Consider the following 21949-nt stretch of genomic DNA (forward strand, 5'->3'; position numbering starts at 1 on the left):
TTCTGGGTTGAATAGAAACATATATTCTTGTGAAATAAAAGAGACAGCAGCCCAGGGGGCGAAGTCCGCCCGCTACCTACCCTCGGGAGCTTGGCTGGAGCATGCACGGTTCCTTCTCCTCCTTTGAGCGCACACAGAGCGTCGAAAACAGTGAAAGAAAAGCGGTAGTTCTGCAGCGGAAAGACCGCTTGCAGCAAAGCTGGGTACAAGTGGTAAATATAACAAAAAGGCAGCGGGCTTTGGAGAAAAAGGAAGGTGGATGGTGAAAATAAAGGTTGGGCAACAGAAACAAAGCGGGGTTGCTCGTACCGTTCCCAGGTAAGCTGTGCGGCGGTTGTAACCTTAGCTGAATCCGCAGGTGAGATAGAAGGGGCGTTGACGAGCTAAAGAAAGCTCAGGGAACCCTCATATTGCTAGACATAAAAGACAAATGAGAACAGGAAAACAAAAGAGAAGGCAATCATTCGCTGTAAATAAAGCCTAGTTTCGCTTGAAAAAGAATCCGGTCTCCTGTGTATAATTAAAGCGAAAATTAGCTTGCGTGCGCAATGAATATGGTAGAAGTGCTGAAGCGTACTCAAGAAACAGACACTGTCTCAACGCGTCGACGTCGTTTCCGAAAATTTTCTTCCATCTTCTATGCACTTGTTTGGCTTTTCTTGGGTAATCAGAAAGCAAAATGCGTGATCTGAGGCCTACACGAAGGACGGCGTGGCCAAACTACGCATGACAAGATAAATGACAAGATATCTAAGCCAACAACATCCGATGGAGTGTGTTTGATAGCGCGGATACTGTGTGTAGGATTTCTGAAGCAGTGTGCAGTGCGGTACTAAACTATTACCCCGCTCGTAAAGCACGTACGCATGCACACGTATGTGTATGCGTGTGTGTGTGCCTGAGTGATGAAGACTGGTCCCGAGTCAAAATGTCGACAAACCTTGCTAGGTTAGCATAATTTCTTCTACTATATACAACCTATTCAACACATATTTTGCTTGGCATCAACCCCGAATGAAATTTCTGCGTTTTGCGTGAAACTTCTGATATTTTTTCTTGAAAACTTAAGACTGACTTTCTGATGGCTATCATCATTATAACCATCGTTGCTTGGACCACGGGATCATTCTATGTTCTTGCATGTCCCCTCCCCTCCCCCCCACCCCAAACTTCGTTTTTACTTTTTCCTTCGAAAATATGTTAATATATTTGTTTTGGGAAGCGCGTCCAAATTCCACCAGTTTTCTAACTTTTCTGGTCCTCTTTCTGTTCTGCGCTAATTTTCACTTGTATGCGGACGTAAAGGCCCACCCTTCGGCGGAAATCGGTGGAACACGTAGTGCGGGTAGTAGCTCGTTGATGTTTTATGAATTTAGTTTGTTGGCTAGTGACTTTTAGGAGAAAGGACGCTTCTGATGCTCTCCGCATTAGGCTCTGCCATTTATTTTATTCCTTTCAATTCCCTTCTTTTTTCATCTTATGAACGAACTATAAGCTCTATGGAAAGTTAGACTCGTGTTAATTTTGTACTGGCGAAAAGAACGGCGATGTAGGGTTCCATCTCGTGTCTACAGCACAGCGGAAAGGAAGAGAGGTAAGAGGTTTCTGCACTGTCCTCTGTAAGAGGAGGTCGCAAGAGGTTCGAGGAGGAGATAATGAGTCATTCGTTTGATAGTAAAGAACGTTGGGAGAAAGGAAGGGAGGCTGAAGGAAGCTGTGTTACAGCAATGCCTAATGTGGGTGCGCTGCTTTCAAATAATGGTGTTCGAGCTTCACCAGCGTCGCTAGAAAATTGAACTTCATGTTTTATCTGCTTAGAGCAGCTTTAGTAAGCCGTGGCATCAGCAGCAGTAAAAAAAAAAGAAAGAAAGAAACGAACAGACAGACAAGCTTTAAAAGGGAGTGAATGAGAAACTCAGACAACAAGAAAACCAGAAGGGCAGAAATGCGACGCGCCTCTTGCCTTTTGCTGCCTTGTACAGAGGAGAAATACGGCGCACGCCTCGCAGACAACACAAATATGGAAGATTGCTGGAAGGGTTGCGACGTCCATGATAAGAAGCAGGGCGCAGTTTCTCTCGCACTTCGCGTTTGGTGGCGTCGGGTTTATGTGAAAGAAATCAAGGACAAGGGAAGGAAGGCGCCTGCGGCAAGTCTATGGTGGCCGAGGCGTCTTTCGCTCTGCCATCTACGGCGCCGTCATGAACCGGCCGCCACGACCGTTGTTTTGTTTTTCTTGTTTTCCCTGTACAGAGTTCAAAACGGTTGGAGAGCGCTGCGTCCGTCTTGCAGTGAGTCATAAATCCAGAACCAGCACTTAATCCGGCACCGAGTGCATTAGCGTCGAATGGACGTAATTTGTTCTGGACATCACGTCCATGAAAAGACTACTGAGTTTGCGTTTAGTCTCAGTGCAGATGGAGATTTGTTTTATAAGACTTTTTTTACAGGCCATTTATTAGGACCATAAACCCAGTCCTTTGAATGTTCACTTGTCAGAAGAGTATTCTGGGTAAGTCTACACGAAATGATAGACGTTCAGACGAGACTTTTGATGAACTAACGTCTAGCCATGCTTGCATTAAAAGTTCCACATAAACGTTATCCCTACCCCCTCGCTCTCTTTTCTTCACGTCGTCTGTGAACGGTATTGCAAAGATTATTTGCAGGCAGTGCATATTCTTCGTATCAGCTCCTGCAAGTCAAGCAAGAAGACCCGCATGTATTCACGCGGCTCTTATCGCCAAACTTGCCTTTGCTTGCTGTCACAATGCGTCATTTTATGCTTTTTTTCTGCGGATACAGGGGGGATTTGAACTACTACTATGTAGTGTAAACGAATAAATTGCTTGAATAAATGGCAAGAAGAGCACGCTACATATTGGTACTCACCGTCCATGCACGCGCGTAATTTAATGATGAAGACACGTTGGTTAAAGTACTTGAGGTCCAGTTTTGGAGGTAAGCATATTCTGACTTAAAAAGAAGGTTAGGTATGCCAATGAGCTGAACTTAAAGCCAAAAAAAAACAAATCAGAAAGCAGAAAACACGAATTCGATAGCTGAGACACTAGCGGCGGTCGTTATGAAAGATGCCACAGTGTATTTCCTTCTTGCGTTTTTATGCTGTGCATGTGGGGGCGTACATCCCGCAGTTCATCAGATTTCTGTTTTAAACGCATCATTACAGAGGCGACGTACCCAAGCCCACGTTGACGATCTTCGTCAGATTTTGCTTACCCTCAAATATTGAGACACGCGCAATGAGTGACGTTACCACCAGGCCCGCAAATTGTCTAATTGTCTAAGAGCCCAAGCAGGAGTCAAGCACAGGCCATTTCTCGTGCACCAGTAATTAAGGCCGTACAGGGTATAGCCGCCCAAGACGCATCCCATCGTCTCGTCCTGCATCAGCACACCCCAAACTCCCACGCATCGCGACAGTAGGGGACAGAAAAGCTTCAAAGAGAAAATATACAGAGCGCTTTCCGCGGCCGCCCGACACAGAGACCACGCTTATGTCCGCTTCGGAGAAGACCGCCTTCAAAACAGCACGCCGCTGAAGTCATGCGGGCTCATGAGATGCCCTTTCAGCTACTTGGCTTACAGAGAAAGACAAAGCAAGACCTAAAAAGCCATTGGCCACGTGCCCCAAGCCCGTTCGTCTTGTCCCCGCCCAGTCACCACTGGGGAACATCAAGAAGATGGAAACCAAAAGGAAAGGCCTAGGAACCCACGAAAAGGAGGTCTGGCCCCTTTCGAAGCCCGGCGGCTCGTTCTAAATGTGCCGTGACGTGAGCGCCGTCTATGCGGGGGTGATGAATACACGGACATCGGTCCTGAATGTATAGCTGGAGCGAACGCTCTGCAGGCTTTTTGAGGGCGCCGCGAATAGTTGGAGGCCGAAATGTAGGAATGCCGAAAATGAAGAGCCTTGTGCGCTGCACAAAACGGACGGCGTGTGCGCTTTTAGCTCGAGTCTGTCGGAAAACATTGAGTGCGCTCGTTGGTGCGTTAAAGCAGCCAGTTGTATTCGGACACGATGCGTAACAGCCCACGTTACTGCTGGAGGCCAGCCTGCTTATCTTCAGTGCGCAGCTTTTCAAGGCGCCACAGCCCATATTTTAGCCCTATGGTCTTTCATGTTCTCTAAACGTTCAGAGAGGGTTTTTAGTATTTTGAGAGGCAGGAGGAATAATGCAGAGGCACATTTAATGCCGTAACGATAAAAACTAAGTCAGATTTCCATTAAAAAAATTTGATGCGTACCAGCAAGCCTCACACGTGGGATCTGGAGCAGCGTGTTTATAGGTATCTAGTAGGCAACTTGCGGTTTCGGAAATGAATTCCCTTTCAAAGTCGTTAGTTCTATATCTGTTTTGGTGCTTTGAGAATTTCCCTAAAACTACTCAGTTATTGAAGCTGACTGCGACTGCCTGCGCTTGTCTCAGTAGTGACATTCCACAGCCGAGCTGGATTTCTGTGGCCGCTAGCAGGGAGAGTATGGGAAATAAGGAATCTGAAACATGAAAAAAAAAACGCTTACAGCTTGTCACGCTTCAGAGCGAGAATTTTGCAACGCTTCATTTACGCATCTGCGAGCCAGCTGCATTGCCCTGTTTCTAGGTCAAATGCAAATTTTGACTGTTACATGGTTCTCTTTCCTTTGAAAACGTAAGATGATGATGATGATTATTTTTATGGCGCAAGGGCATCTGAGGCCAAAGAGCGCCATGGCACAGGGTATTTTCGATTTCTCAAGGTGGGGTCAAAGACCCATTTCTCAAGCATTTCACCCTAAATAAGCCGAGCACCAGACCAGGGGAAAGCTTGTACTCATTGTATCACCGGTGGGTACCCGGCGGCACTGAGGATCGAACCCCGCACCTCCCGCATGCGAGGCGGACGCTCAACCACTCGGCCACCGCTGCGGTTTTGAAAACGTAAGGACGAATATTTAACGGCACAGGCTACTACGTCAAACTTGCATGAGTTTTTATGTTAAATTTACGCACTTCCGTGTTTATTGGCGCTTGAGAATAAACTGGAAATCCTTGCTGAAAAAAAATGGTTGATCCTATAGTTAGTATCTGAGTTTTATGTGGTCTTTTTGAACGGTGTGTACAATTGTCTTGCATGAAAGAGAAATTTTGTTCAGGATGACGACATAAAACCAGCGAAAGAATGTAGTTCACCGCATTGAAACTACCGATAAACGCTAAGTGCTGCGCATTTAACGACATAGATAACGACTGAAACTGTGTTCCATACATTTTTACTGCAAGATGCCTCTCCTAACAACCGTTTCTTTTTAAATCCACGCCACCAAACAAACTGCCTTTTATAGTCTTCAACCCATTATGTACCGGTTCCATTAAATAAGCAGAATATTTCATTTTTAGTACCGCAACATTTGCAATGGAAATTTTGTGATCCGACCTTATTAGCGTTGTACTGCATTGTATTGCGTTGTATTGACGTTATTGGCACTTATTGGTGTTGTACTGCAGTTTTCATTGAACAGTTCTTCGACTTGTAGTTAACCTAACACTGAAATATTGTTTCGTGATTTCCATGGGTCAGTTTACATTTTTTGATGTAATATTTTAATTAGAGCGAAAGTAGCTTTACATTGCAAACCGTATTCATATTGTTACGTGCTTTGCACGCACGGGGGGTTTATTCAAAGAGGGGACCGGTCGAAGCAGGATGGAAGCAGGAAGCCTAGCAGCGTCCTTTAGCTCTCTCTTTTTCTTCCTCTTTCTCCGCGGGTCAGTCCTTCATCTTCTGCTTCTTCCGTCGAGGTTCTGTGGAAGCACGTTACATTTCCCTCCTCGCAGACGATGCCCGTCGGGCGAGTTAAACAGACCGTCTGGGATGGAATCGCTTGAGGCGGGCTACATGCACCACCTGAGATTGGCGTGACCGTCGACCACTAGCAGTTAGTCGTGCTATAACGTAATTAACGTCACTTATGCACTCCAACACAACAAATGGTCCAGTGTAGTGGGATAGCAGTTTCTGACACAGACCACGCTTGCGTAGAGGGGTCCACAACCACACAATGTCACCAGGAACATAAGAAACTTCTTGGTGTTGGACGTCGTAGCGGTTCTTGGAACGCTCTTGCGAAGATAAAATTCGAACGCGGGCAAGCTGGCGAGCTTCTTCAGCTCTGCAGAGTGTGGTCGCAAGAGAAGGTTCATCGTGGATGAAAAATGGTAGCATGGTGTCAAGGCCGCAGCGAGGCGAGCGAGCATAGAGCAGGTAAAAGGGGCTGTAGCCAGTTGTCTCATGTTGCGCGGTGTTGTACGCATGAGTGATGAACGGGAGTACGCCATCCCAGTCCTTATGATCTGCAGCGACGTACATGGCAAGCATGGTGGTGAGCGTACGATTAGTGCGTTCTACCACACCGTTCGTTTGGGGATGATATGGCGTGGAGTGGCGAAAACTGCAGCTGCTGAGGCGGAGAAGTTCTTCAACAACGTCCGCTGTAAATTGACGTCCACGGTCGCTAATGAGAACTGCAGGAGGGCCGTGCCGAAGAATGACGAATCGAAGTAAGAAGTTAGATACTTCAGACGCAGTAGCAACTGGTATCGCGGCTGTCTCACAATAACGGGTTAAGTGGTCTACGCACACAAGAATCCATCGATTTCCTTTAGAGGATCGTGGGAAAGGTCCAAGGAGGTCAATGCCAACTTGCTCAAACGGGGCTGTTGGAGGTGTGATTGGCCGCAATTTGCCCGGTGGACTTGAAGTCGGCAGCTTAAAGCGCTGGCATTGCACACAGCTGGCTACATAGTGCTGGATGGTTGAACGCATGTTAGGCCAGTAAAATCGTTGTTGTGTGCGGTGGAGTGTGCGTGTCACTCCCAAGTGCCCAGACGTGGCGTCGTCGTGCATCATTTCAAGAACTGTGATGCGTAGGCTTTCGGGTACGACAAGAAGCATGCGTGCTCCTCCAGAAGCGAAATTCTTCTTATAAAGCAAACCGTCGCGAATGCAAAAAGTATTCTTTACAGAATCTTGAGCGGCATCAAACAAAGAGGTTAATGTTTGGTCCTTGCGTTGCTCAGTTCGAAAAACTTGAAGATCGGGGAAGGCTTGTGAAAGTGACGACAAGTATTCATCAAAGTTGTCTGCGTCGTCCTCAGTCGTTAGAAGCGGCAAACGGGAAAGACAATCGGCATCTGAGTGTTTACGGCCGCTTTTATGCACAACAGTGAAATTAAATTCTTGTAGGCGCAAAGCCCATCGAGCAAGCCGGCCACAGGGGTCACGAAGACTCACTAACCAGCAAAGCGAGTGGTGGTCGGTCACGACGGTGAAAGCATTCCCGTACAGATAGGAGCGGAAGCGCTGTACAGCGAAAACAACGGCGAGACATTCTTGCTCAGTAACCGTGTAATTTCTTTCGCTCTTACTCAACGAACGGCTGGCATATGCTACCACGTGCTGATCGTGACCATGGCGTTGTATAAGTACAGCGCCGATACCGATACCATTTGCATCAGTGTGCACTTCAATTGGTGCAGATGGGCAGAAGTGGCGTAGGATGGGGCCCGAGGTCAAAAGAAATTTCAGATGCCGGAAAGCTGCGTCACATTCGCTGGTCCAATTGAACGGTGCATCTTTATGCAGCAAACACGTGAGTGGGTAAGCGATGTCCGCAAACCTAGCTATAAAGCGTCGAAAGTACGAGCAGAGCCCTAAAAAACTCTGCAGCTCTTTCACTGATTGAGGCACCGTAAAACTTTTGACAGCTTCAATTTTCTTTGGATCTGGTCGAACACCTTCTTTATCAACTAAATGACCAAGAACAATTGTTTCACGGTTCCCAAAATGACATTTCTTTGAATTGAGGATAAGGCCAGCTCGTTCCATGCAATCAAGCACAATATCCAGACGGCGGTTGTGCTCACTAAACGTTTTGCCAAAAATTACAACGTCGTCCAGATAACATAAACAAATTTGCCACTTGAGGCCACGCAGGATTGTATCCATGAACCGCTCGAATGTTGCAGGTGCATTACATAATCCGAAAGGCATAACGTTGAACTCGTAAAGTTACAATATAATGTTATTCTTCGTTAACAGATTATCCTCTTCGTTAATCCTGTGCATAAGTTGCTCAATACTGCGCTAAAAATTGCTTACACACTTATATTAACAACATTTTATTGTATTAATTTCCTCTACCGCGGTCTCTTTTGCCTGTCACCGGCTCCGTGACTTCATCAAGCTGTCCATGCGAGATATTCTCAGAGAGTCCGTATGCACACGTTTCGCTCGTTTACCACCAAGAATTAAAGCGAATGTTTCGTGGATAGCTTCAAAATAAATCCATAAAGTTTATGACTACTCCTGGCTGTTGTTTGCCTTCCCGCGAACTAATAAATCCAGTTTTTACATAGGTGTTGAGGAGTACACATGAATTCCAACATAATTATCCACGAACGGCTGAGTTCGTTGGAAAAAGGAAGGAGGAAGACCTTGATAAAAGAAATAAAGCTGCAATGGCCTGCGTAGAGGCGGCAGAAATGCGGCAGCCAACCTTCGTGACGTGACCCTGTGCCATTGCTGTCCTCCTATGGACGAAAACAAGTCTCACGATAACCTGGTTACTTTTGGAAAAGAGGGCACTTAGGTCATCGATTCAGGCAGAAATAGTTACAATCGTTAGTGTTGTTTGATCCTTGAGCGTTATAAGCGTCTTGCACTCCTTCCGGAACTGTAAGAGAAAGATATGTGCGTGGTTCATTGAGTCGGAGCCGCAGCAGGAATGTGCTTCATCACGCAATGGAATTAAATATATTACAAATGAGTGAATATGGTTTTTAGAATATGGTTTTACATTTCTACATGCTTCCGCCGACTTACTTTCGCGCAAAAGCTTTCGTAAGTCTATAGAGAAGCAAACAGCATGCGCAAACTCGAAGGTACCTCAGTGGATTGTTGAAATAAACGCATGTTCAGGAATCGCTTTCTTTTCAGGAAGCGCGGTTGATTTCTTGATTTCTTTATACCTTCAATCTATGAACTCACAGGAAATGAAGAACTTTTTACCTCAACATTATGCTAGATAATGCAACCTATATTGAAAGCCAGCATAATTTTTTTAAACTTCAAAAATTACAGAAATCAGCATGTCACCAATTAACAAAGAGTAGCACTTGGTCTTAATTTGAGCAGATAGTCCCATTTGTGAGAAAGACTAAACAGAAAACCTCACACCAACTCGAAGGTTCAGAGGCAGCAGAAAAGCTTTCATCCCTAGAAAGCCTTGATTTTTCTCCCGCAAAAGTTGTGGCAATCAGAAGAACAAGAAACTGCTGGACGCCGGCCGGAAGACGCACATTTCCGTCCATTTTCCTTCCCACTGTACGCTCTGAGTGACACCAAATATTTGACCGCAAAGTGCTTGTTACGGGAACAGAGCGACAATGAACTTCCTATGCTAGCTCCATTTAGTAAATAGTATAGGGCATATAAACGGTAGGTCGCCATTTCACCATACTGAGCGTTAAGGGGTCTAATTGTTCACTACCTCGCGCAAAACATACAAAAACGAGGATACAAGTATCTTTAGTTTATATTGGAATGAAGATGAACCAGCCCCGAAGCCAACGATGACGAAGCGCTCGCGCCGCCGGTTGGATGCTCGTGCTGGATGGAACACTGCCGCTTGTGTCTGGTCTCTCGGCTCTCTGCCTCGTAGTTTGCCTGTGCCAAGGTCTTCGTAGCCGGCGCTTCCATCGTGCCAATAAACCGCTCTACATTTGGTGGAGGTTGCTGTGTTCCCCTTTTCACCATCACCGTGGACCTTCGCAGCCGCACCATCCCGATGTCCACTACCAAGGCCAGTCAACAGCCCGCCGCCACGTCGCAGCCAGTCATCTGCTCCGGTGCCATCCGGCAGCGCGACCCCGCTGTCTTCAGCGGCCATAGCGACCAGGACGTGGAAGATTGGCTGGAATCATACGAACGGATGAGCAGCCACAACAACTGGGACGACCGCGTCAAGCTTACCAACGTCATCTTCTACCTCAGCGATGTCGCGAACCACTGGTTCCCAAACCACGAGGCCGACATTCCCACTTGGGCCGTTCTAAAGAGCACCCTTGCGGAGGTTTTCGGCCGTCCTGCAGTGCGGAAACTGCGCGACGGTCTTTTGACCTTCGCGACGGTCTTCTGTACCGGCGCAACTATCGTCCAGATGGCCGCAAGTGGCTTCTCGTGATTCCCCGACATCTCCGCACTGAGATTTGTGAGCACCATCATGCCGATCCTCAGAGCGCTCACGCTGGCTCGCTGAAAACGTACGAGCGACTACGCCAGAGGTACTATTGGCGGGGCATGTACAACTTCGTTCGTCGCTACGTTCGCTCCTGCACGGCCTGTCAGCAGCGGAAGTCGACACCTCGCCCTTCGACTGCCCCGTTACAGCCAATACCGTGTCCGGCTCGCCCTTTTGATCGTGTGGGCATCGACCTATATGGGCCACTTCCCTTCACGACCGCTGGGAATCGCTGGATCATAGTCGCCGTGGACCACCTCACTCGGTATGCTGAGACCGCTGCCCTACCTGCGGCTACTGCTCGCGATGTAGCCTTCTTCCTTCTTCATCACTTTGTCCGGCCTCACGGCGCTCCTCGCGAACTTCTCAGTGACCGCGGCCGTGTTTTCTTGTCTGAAGTTCTTCACGAGCTTCTCGCTGCGTGCCACACAGTCCACCGCGCCACTACTGCTTACCACCCTCAAACCAACGGCCTCACCGAACGCTTCAACCGTACTCTTGGGGACATGATCGCCATGTACATTCACTCCGACAGCTCCAATTGGGATCAGGTTCTTCCGTTCGTCACCTATGCATATAACACCGCCTCTCAAGCAACCACTGGCTTTTCCCCATTCTTTTTTTTATTCGGACGCGAACGTTCTTGTATGTTGGATACAATCCTTCCCTACAACCCCGACAGATCGGAATATGCTTCCCTCTCTGACATCACCCGCCATGCTGAGCAGTGCCGCCAGTTGGCTCGCTCCTTCACCGCCGAACGTCAAGGTCTCCGTACCCATGCTTCCGATCAAGACACGCCCGCGGTTCACTTCTCCACTGGCTCACTGGTCTGGCTCTCTGTTCTGAATACGTCCAAATTTTCGGCCAAGCACATCGGCCCTTACCGCATCTTGGAGCGTCCGTCACCGGTCAACTACATTATCGAACCGGTGACACCTTCTTCGGACCATCGCCGCCGTGGCCGCGACGTCGTTCACGTCAGCCGCTTGAAGCCGTATTATAGCCCCCTCGTAGTCTCCTCTCCTTGAGTCGCCAAGATGGCTCCCTCTTTCCGCCGGGACACTTGGAATGATGAAGATGGACCAGCCCCGAAGCCAACGACGACGAAGCGCTCGCGCCGCCGGTTGGATGCTCGTGCTGGATGGAACACTGCCGCTTGTGTCTGGTCTTTCGGCTCTCTGCCTCGTAGATTGCCTGTGCCAAGGTCTTCGTAGCCGGCGCTTCCATCGTGCCAATAAACCGCTCTACAATATGTTCACTTGCAAAATAATATCGCGCCCCCATAGCATTACAAAAACCGCGCTTGCCAACGCATTTTCCATATTCATGAAGAGTCACAGAAATTGGAGGAGACAGATTGGCTCCGCCTTAAGGGCGTGACAGGATGGAGTTAATGGGTTGTTACCATTTTAACCGGAATCTGTCATTCTTTACACCACTGGCATATATGCGTGGGAGTCCTCATACCACTCCTGGCGCCTTGATAGAGCGGTTAAGCGATGCCACTCACCTGCGATGACAGTTTCTGCCACCGATGGGGCTTGTGAGACCCAGTATTGTCTTCCCAAAAAACTACTCGCGACCAATCATTAATTTAACTGCCATATGCCACGGTGAGCAGATCGCTCACAATGCGGTGGGCAGGTGACGACGACGCCACAAGGTCCCGTGACCTAGGTACCTCACCTGCCATCTAGGTTGATCCTCTGGGGATTTTTTCGTGGACCTTTCACTCGCGGTCAACGATACCGACGACGACCCTGGCTTTTCTGCGACATGGGCTCTTTAATGCTATCCAGTTAAAACATACATTAGAGGAAAACTTATATTCTCGCCTTTTTTTTCCTTGTTTTCGTTCTTCATTAAGGTAAAGCACTGCAGAAGGTAACCCGCTTCCAGTAAAACAACCGAACGTCTCAGCCGGAGCAAAGCTGTATGAGCAGAGGAAGGGTCTTTATTAAATTTTCCTCTACATTTCGCGTATTCATATACTAAGTACTTGAATCCGTGTGCACCGCTATATTATTTCTCTGCGTGCAAAAAAATAGATAAAGTGCTTATTTCAGTGGCACCGAAGCACATTTTTTTGCAGTGTGTGTCAGCATTAACATCTATGAAATTCAGGCGAAAATAACATAAGAATTCTTGACGCTCAGTCCGCATATTACATATTTACATTGCCTGGGGATAAAAGGTTGAGTTCTCAGAAAGAATTGTAGTTAAGTGTATGGCGTTAGAACGCGAAAAGAACGTGACTTCGCATGCATTTTTCTGAGAGGACGGTGACAGGAGTTTGACACATATGTTTGAAGTTTCATGGTTTCTTTCGTTCGTGTTTTGATTCGAAAACACGAAATATATCAGATGTTCCACCTTGTCTGTTTCTTAAATGAGCATAACATGGTTACGAATACGAAATGAACGGTTCCTTTTGTTGCAAACTTTCTTCGTTATAATTTAGGCGTAGCCAACTCAATAAAGGAGCCTCCTATACATCTAGGAGACTGGGTGTCTATAAGCCAAGAAATATAGGCAATAATGTTAAGCTGGCTTACTCTCGTAATAACACTATCTGCCGGGTTAGTTGGTTGCTATTCATATGTATCAGCAGCGCGAACACAAAACCAGGAAAAAAAGGAGAAAATAGTACGGAGCGCTGAACTTCCAACTTTTATTTGAACAAAAACTGAACCCGCACTTATATACAGAACCTGCCCGCCCATTTCCGGGCATGTCAAAGCAAAAGGAAAAGCATTCCTCATTTTAAGAACGCAACCGTCTTGAAAAAAACACAGAACCAGCTAACGCGCGAAATCATTTAAGCAGCCCACATCTCTGGGCTTAAGGAAGGTTGCATAGGCACCCCATCTATCTCATCATCTCAAAAGGAAATCACCTTTCTTTCTGGTTTTATCTGATTTTACCTGGTTCTTAGAGACACACTTCACATGTTGCATTTTCATTCTAACCGTGTTAAATTTTGGCGCTCATGCTTCGTTTCGCTAATCTATTTAACGTCTTCTCGCCTTCTCATGTTTTTAGCAAAATTCGCGCCATCAACTCTGTTTCTTCATTTTTTTCGCCTTTTTTGTCACTCGCGCACACTCAACCCTGTTTTTCCAGTCTTTTTACACATGTAATTTGTGCTTCATATCTTAGAGCTCATTGTATAGTGTGATTTTTTTTATCTTTTGATGCCCTGGGCATCGTGTTAGTCCCAGTTCACCCGCGTGCTTTGACCACTCCCCGGGGTGGGCTTTCACCTTGTGTGTGTATATAAGTGCGGGTTCAGTTTTTGTTCAAATAAAAGTTGGAAGTTCAGCGCTCTGTACTATCTTCTCCTTCTTCTTCCTGGTTTTGTGTTCGGGCTGCTGATACATATTTACTCTCGTAAGCCAAGTCAAAATCTCTGGCATTATGCCACAAAATTTAAAAAAAATGAAACATTTCCTGATTGCCATCTAAGCCCGCCGCGAATACTTTTGTTTTATTTTTATAATTAATAAACACACTGTACTCGGCGCCTATGGAAGGGAAGTCCTAACACCCACTATTGTGGTTGCCCTTACCGCTGGCACTGACCAGAACGCGTATCAGCGAGAAGAATATAGCGCATTCACTGTGGCTTTGTAACGACGTCAATGACGAGAGAGCTAGTGATTAACTTAGGCACTGGGGATAGAAGATGGGAAGATGAAGTAAAGAAAGCCTTAAAAACAATGAAAAGGGGAAAAGCAGCTGGGGAGGATCTGGTAACAGCAGATCTGTTGAAGGATGGAGGGGACATCGTGCTAGAAAAACTAGCCACCCTGTGTACGCAATGCCTTATGACCTCAACCGTACCAGAAGCTTGGTAGAATGCAAACATTATCTTAATTCATAAGAAGGGAGACGCCAAGGACTTAAAAATTACAGGCCGATCACATTACTATCCGTTGCCTACAAAGTATTTACTAAGGTAATTGCTAATAGAGTCAGGGCAACGTTAGACTTTAATCAACCAAAAGATCAGGCAGGCTTTCGTAAACGGTATTCCACAATAGATCATATTCACACATTCAATCAGGTGATAGAAAAATGCGCAGAATATAACATACCTATATATATTGCTTTCATTGATTACGAGAAAGCATTCGACTCAGTGGAAACCTCAGCAGTCATACAGGCATTGCGTAATCAGGGGGTAGAAGAGCCTTATGTCAAAATACTGGAAGATATATATAGCAACTGCACAGCTACTATAGCCCTCCATAAAGCCAGCAATAAAATTCCAATAAGAAAAGGCGTCAGGCAAGCGGACACGATCTCGCCAATGCTATTCACCGCCTGTTTACAGGAGGTATTCCGGGGCTTGAATTGGGAACAGTTGTGAATAAGAATAAATGGAGAATACCTAAATAATCTGCGATTTGCTAATGACATTGTCTTTCTGAGTCACTCAGGAGGTGAACTGCAAATCATGATCAATGAGTTAGACAGGCAGAGCAGAACGATAGGTCTAAAAATTAACATGCAGAAAATCAAGGTAATGTTCAACAGCCTAGCAAAGGAACAACAGTTAACAATTGGCAGCGACAGCCTAGAAGCTGTGCCGGAATACGTCTAATTAGGACAGGTAGTGACAGCTGATCCGGATCATGAGAGGGAGATAAGTAGAAAGATAAGAATGGGTGGAGCGCATATGGCAAGTTCTCGCAGATCATGAGCAGCAGTTTACCAATTTCCCTCAGAGAAAAGTGTACAACAGCTTTATCTTACCGGTACTCAGCTACGGGGCAGAAACGTGGAGGCTAACGAAAAGAGTTCAGCTTAAGTTAAGGACAACGCAGCGAGCCATGGAAAGAAAAATGATAGGTGTAACGTTAAGACACCGGAAGCGGGCAGAGTGGGTGAGGGAACAAACACGGGTTAATGGCATCCTAGTCGAAATCAAGGGAAAGAAATGGGCTTGGGCAGGGCATGTAATGCGAAGGCAAGATAACCGCTGGTCCTTAAGGGTAACGGAATGGATTCCAAGAGAATGTAAGCGTAGCAAGGGGCAGCAGAAGATTAGGTGGACGGATGAGATTAAGAAGTTTGCAGGCAAAGCGTGGATTCAGCTGGCAAAGGACAGGGTTAATTGAAGAAACATGGGAGAGGCCTTTGCCCTGCAGTGGGTGTAGTAAGGCTGATGATGATGGGGATAGATGGAGACCATGGAGGAGAAAGCGCGCAGAATCATTTTATCCAGACTTACGAAACACACATTATGGGAACAATACAAGCTCTGTTTCAAGCCCTTGCTATCCGCTTTTGCGCGGTAGAAGGCTGCAGAAGCAAATAACCGAAATTTTCCGGCAAGAAGTGCAAACAGCAGACGCAACAACAGATGGACAAAAATTGAGATGAAGAGAAGGAATGTGTGCTGGTGCTCGTACATCGAAAGGAGGAAAAAGAGGTGCGCGCGTGCCTTTCTTGTCATCTTTCTCACTCATCCGTCTATTGGCCACTCTTGCGTAGTGGGTATGTGCCATCTTTATTTTAGACCAACCAACCAATTTTTTATAACCAGACACAGCTACCCTAACTGCTCATCTCAGTGTTCTAAAAAAAGAGTTGGCAAAATTCTCGCCGGCACGCGTTCGGATGTCCCTCTTTCTTCCGACTATACGTCCCATTCCTCTCCCAGGCAGCCAGCGTAGCGAAGTGGAGTGATGCGCTTCCCCTACTACAAGCAAACATCAGAAAAAAAGAGCGCATGAAGCCAATTTAGGAGCAGCGAGACGTGTCTGTCTGGAGTTTTAGGCGGCCTTGCTTCTTGCTCAGCGAGGAGTCAAAGCTCAGGTGATGGGAATAGATGAGTAGGACGACTTTGAATCAGTGTGTGTATATAGAGTGTGTCTTACCTACATGCGCGCTTGCAGCTGCATGTGTGGTACAAGCATGCGTTGTGGTCATCACATATATTTGCGGATCAACTTCCGCGAGGCAAGCCCCAAGCACCAAGAAATCGTTGCGCAACGATGACAAATTTCTTGCTTTAAAACTGTGCATGCACGCGAGCTACGCAAGGAATCTTAATTAGTCACGCGCTGTCTGTCTGGCTATGCAAGCAGCAGCATTCAACGTAATGTACAACCTGCGATCTCCATGTTGCGCGACGCAAGTAAAAAGAATACATTCAACTGCGCAACCTAACTGGCTTGTTGCATCATTCCAGGATGGAAAAGTTTCCTGAAACTTTTTTCGAGTCATTTACGCAATCCGACGGCAGCAAGCTCAGCTTTCTTGCGGGTTGGAAGCTTTACTTTGTCACGGCTTTAGGGTCACGGAAACGAAACAGTTTTTGCACAGCTTGGTGAGGACTTTCTTGTTGTCGAGAGAGAGCAAAGTAATGTTCACCGTTGCAGGTGCTTTTGCATTTATTTCTCCTGAGTCGAAATACGGCCGCAGCGGCCGGGATTTGATGCTGCTGCACTGGTTTGCTATACTACTTCAGTGCACGTTAATGAACTCCAGGTGGTCCAAACTACTCCGCAGCCTTCCCCTTCGGCGCCTCTCATAGCGCGTTTGCAACTTTTGTGTGCGAAACCCCACGCGCCACACAGCGCATTTTAAAGCGCCTAAGTGTTGGCCTCATAGGGATGTGTTGACCGGGTAAGCTATTTTATGGCCCTCATGCCCATAGTATAATAGTATTTTATGCATGACCCACAGGTGGCGTAGAATCAGTGCGCATTGCCGCGGAAGAGAGGTGCTAAGCTCAGTCTTGTGTAAAAAACGTTGCTCTCTGTGCAGCTACACAATACCTTCCACCAGATTGAGCACATACGCTAGTAAGCTGACCAAGCTATATGCGCAGCATCTTAGGAAACACTGCGTTTAACCTGTACCATTCTTTAGGGCACCATTGCAGTTATTGGCAAATCGAAGCTTGCGTATTAGCATTCCTTGGCAGAACTTTTCTATAACCTCGTTTCTTGTGACAGTGGGCTTTATATGCACGCTATAAAGCACTAAATTCCCTGCAATCCAAACAATGCGCCGCTCTCCTCCACCAGCTGAGCGATGAGGAATCTTATGCAACGCTAATCCGTGGCAGCCGCTACCTCGCAAACATGACGAACTGCTGTAAGCCGTGTAAGGGCGGTCATAAGCATTTTTTTCTTTTTTGCGCCAGATATCACGCGATGGATGGACCTGTGTTTTTTCCCATCGTAATGATCTTGTGTATCAGTTTTCAAAGACAAAAGCGCGTGTGCATTTGCAGGAAGCGTTGGAAAAAAATTATTCGCCAAGCGGATAGAGGAACTTGAACTGCGAAAGGAACAGCCCTGTTGACGTGTCACGCAACGCGGCCTATAGCAAGAAGAATGACATAGCGCATCGCTGGAGATAAAGTAACGAAAAACAAAGAGAATGAAAAGAACACAAACAAGAATATTAGTCTTCCGGAGAGGAAAAAAATTCCTTTAGCATCAACGGAGAGTGTTGGAGGGAATAAACATGCTTCTTGAACGGAGACATCACCGTGAACAAGGTGTTGGCAGAATTTACTTCGGGATGTCAGCAGCGGAATAGAAAAGACGAAGACCACGAGGGGAAAACTACATAAGCCAGCGATGCAGCACAATGTATCATCGCAGGTGTCTATTTACAGTATGGGCAGATGTGTGGTGACTTTAATTTACCAAAAATCAACTGGGAACTTCTGCGTACTGTAGCTTCATGTCAACATTCTGATCTTTTGCTTGATATCGCCTTTGCAATTAATTTAAAGCAGGTCGTGCAGGGGCCGACACGTACTGCATCAGGTTCAAGCTCCCTTCTAGACCTTGTGTTTGTTACCGATACTATTGAAAAACTTGGCTTCTCCGTTGAAATCATACCAGGCATTTCTGATCACAAAGCTGTACTCTTCAAAAGTAACATGATGCGACCGCCTGTCCCTGAGTTAAGAAAACCATTTCTTGACTTCAACAATGCCCTAGACGAAAGTATCTTAGATTTATTGGAACAAGACTACGATGAATTCGTTGAGAAACACGCGGCTGGTCTCATGAAAGTTAATGACCTATGGGTGCACTTCAAGTTTATTGTACACAAATGTATCACAAGATACGTGCCGACTAAACTTAGAAAAATGAATCGCAGTAGTCCCTGGATTACTCGCGAACTGCTCCAGCTCAAGCGACGTATCAAGCGTCTAGGATCCAAGCGATTTAAAACAGGGCACATTTCCCTACAGTCACTACGCACAGAGTTGCGCATGAAAATTAAACAGTCTAAGTACACTTTTTTTAACGTTAAAATGGATAACTTTCTCACCACAGACCCACACAAATTTTGGATACACTTAAAAAAGAAGAAGGATACAGTTAGTAAAATTCGTTTGAATAACAGAGAAAGTAAGGATCCTTACGACATTGCATCATCTTTCAATAATTACTTTTCTTCAGTGTTTTCTACTGACAGTAGGCAGGAGCCTGAATTTCAATCCACGTGCCTTATCTTACCAGACCTGCAAATATCTGTCGAAGGAGTTTTTTCAGCTCTACTCAGTTTAGACAAAAAGAAGCCTCCTGGGCCCGATGGCATTCCAAATGCGTTTCTCTCCCGCTACGCAGAATGGTGCGCGAAATATCTTGTCATCATTTACAATGAAAGTCTTCTAAATTCAGAAGTTCCGGCTGACTGGAAGACTGCAAAGGTCGTCCCTATCCACAAATCGGGTGACAAACTTTGTCTAAACAACTACAGGCCAGTTTCACTCCTTTGTACCTCGGGTAAGGTTATGGAGCATTTCATTTTCAAGCACTTGATTTCTTTTCTAGAAAGTAGTAACTTCTTTTCTAGTAACCAGCATGGGTTTCGGCGTGGCCTGTCCACCGTAACACAACTAATTCACACAACCAATGAACTTTTGGCATGCATTGATAAGGGTGGGCAAGTAGATGCAATATTTCTCGACTTCGCGAAGGCCTTTGATCGCGTTTCGCACCGTAATCTAATAATAAAGCTCAAACATCTATTACAAAATCAGTGTCTTGTTCAATGGCTAGATTCCTACCTCTCTGAACGGCACCAGTACGTCCAGATCTCAGGTTCCAATTCTGTGCCAGCTCCAGTTCTCTCAGGAGTACCCCAGGGCTCTGTTCTCGGTCCACTATTGCTTCTTATTTACTTAAACGACTTAAACTTCGACTCCCCTGTACGGTGCCGTTTTTTCGCTCACAACTGCGTTGTATATCTGCCTATTCAAAATGCGGAGGATCAATATGTGCTGAATGACTACCTTTCAGAGGTCTCAAGGTGGTGCCTAGTCTGGCAAATGTCACTAAACACGTTTAAGTGCTCAAAAATGACATTTACGCGTAAAAAGTGCGCTCCTAATTACACATACACAATAAACGGTGCAGCTGTCCCCCCGTAAACGAATACAAATACTTGGGGGTTGTATTCAATAGCAACTTGAGTTGGAGTTCGCACATCGGGCATATAGTCTCAAAGGCGTCCAACAGGCTTTGGCTGTTAAGAAATCGTCTAAAGCACTGCACATCTAAAACTAAATTAGCCGCTTACACTGCACTCGTACGGCCATTACTGGAATACGCAGATGTGGCTTGGGATCCGCACACCCAAGTAGATGTACAGCGCATTGAAGGCGTTCAAAAGAAGGCGCTTAGATTTATCTACAACGCATATGGAAGGCACGTTTCGGTTACTAATCTATTGAGGGAATCTGAAATGCAGACACTTCAATCTCGTCGCAAGTTGCACCGACTAAAAATGTTGCATGGGACTGTTAATAACTTAACAAACATTCATTTTGAGACCTACATGGCATACAACACTTAACAACCAACGCTCAATAAACACAATTTGACAATCATGGTGCCACAGTGCCGAATGCAAGCGTATCAGTTTTCTTTTTTTCCAAGAACGATATTGGAATGGAACGGGCTTCCGTGTGACGTGGTCCATTTGACAGACCAGAAGTCTTTTTTATCTGCTGTCATATCGTCATTTTAAGCGCAGTGTATTCGTTCATGCTCTTTTGTTTGCTTTCTTTTGTATTTTAGGTAACCGAGTGCATTTAACTTTGCTCTTTGTCTTTCTATAAAACCCTGTGTGTTAGCTTTTGCTTCTTTATCCGCATTTTTACTTGCTTTGTTTTGTCGCGATGTACGATGTATCCTTGTACCGCTCCTGCCTTGGCCACCAAATGGAGGCTGGCAGTATTGAATAAATAAAATAAATAAATATTTAAAAACGTAAATGGGCTTATCACAGACAGTTTTAAGGAGCCAACTGATTAGAAACTATGTGCATCTTAGAGAAAAAAATGAGCAGGAATGTCACCTATAGCGCCTAATACTGGGCAAAGATCTTTTTTGAAGGAAGATAATTCACATCAGAGATTATTTTCCTAGTCACTAAACTACAGTCCAGATTGTGTTAAGATAGACCCTTCGAGATTAACGCTGTTCTGAGACATTTGATGCAAATCATCCGACACCTTTCTAGTGGCGCTGTATAATAGACTCCACTGGGCATAGAAGGAAGTTTACTGTCAACTAAACCAAGGTGCATAGCGAAAGGCTTCTATTATTTTCTTTTAGCGGCTGATCAATGGGAGATTAATACTTACATTATTTTATCGCTGAAAGATGCTTGACCAGAAAGCAGAACAAACATTCCCATGTGCTCCTTGGTTTCATTGACTGTTGGCTTCCCTCATATGTCTGCCATGACGAACCCTCATTTCCCATCTCTTGCCTTCTCAATAGCTTAACGAGGGCCTCAATTCTGCAGTCTTGATGACCTAAGTAGCATAAGAGGGTTCTTCCACAGCTTCTGCCCTCACCGTTTGATCACGTGCCACATGACACACACGGTAATACAGGACATATTACGACTGCCACCGTAGCCAAGGGTGCCACTGGTGAACACTCTCGAGGTTAGGTTACACCCAGCATAAGTATCCCGAAAGTAGAACATTCGACAGCCGCCGCCGTATAGCACAGTTGGTAGGGCAGCGGACGCGATATTCGGGGCTCGTGGGTTCCGATCCCACAAGCTACATGTTGTTGTTTTTTCCTTTTCCTTTCCAATAAATTAACTTTGAATGACAAAATAATTAAATATTAATCTTTCACTGATCAAAACCACAAATTAAGAAATAGAAACATTACCCAATGCAGCTTGGTTTCTTTGACTGTCGCCTGCCTGCACATGTGCGTCATAACGAGCCTCTCATTTCCCTTCCCTTGCCCGCTGGGCGAAGTGGTAACTGTCCGAAATATTCCGCATCGTGATCGCAAGAAAACCTTTTCAAGCTTAGACGTGTTCAAGCGATGTTGGGTATGTTACGGATCACAACAACGGTATACAAACGTTTACCACAAGCCGCAGTGGAGGAATTGGAACTAAGCTCGACCACATGGGTCCGGCAGTGATCAAGCGAAACCTCAGTATACGGCTGTTCTTTCATTTACTAAGAGAACGAGAAAACACTTTGTTTGGAAACTTCGCTTAGCCTCGAATAAAATATGGCTGCTGTGACAGGGGTCAAAAAATAAGCGAACATGCGCTCATCAGCAGAACGCCATAGCAGCTAAGCAAGAGTGTGGGTTTTAAAGAATTCGTTACCTAGCCGTGCAA

The sequence above is a fragment of the Amblyomma americanum genome, chromosome 6, assembly GCF_052857255.1.
Source record: "Amblyomma americanum isolate KBUSLIRL-KWMA chromosome 6, ASM5285725v1, whole genome shotgun sequence".
NCBI classification, from domain to species: domain Eukaryota; kingdom Metazoa; phylum Arthropoda; class Arachnida; order Ixodida; family Ixodidae; genus Amblyomma; species Amblyomma americanum.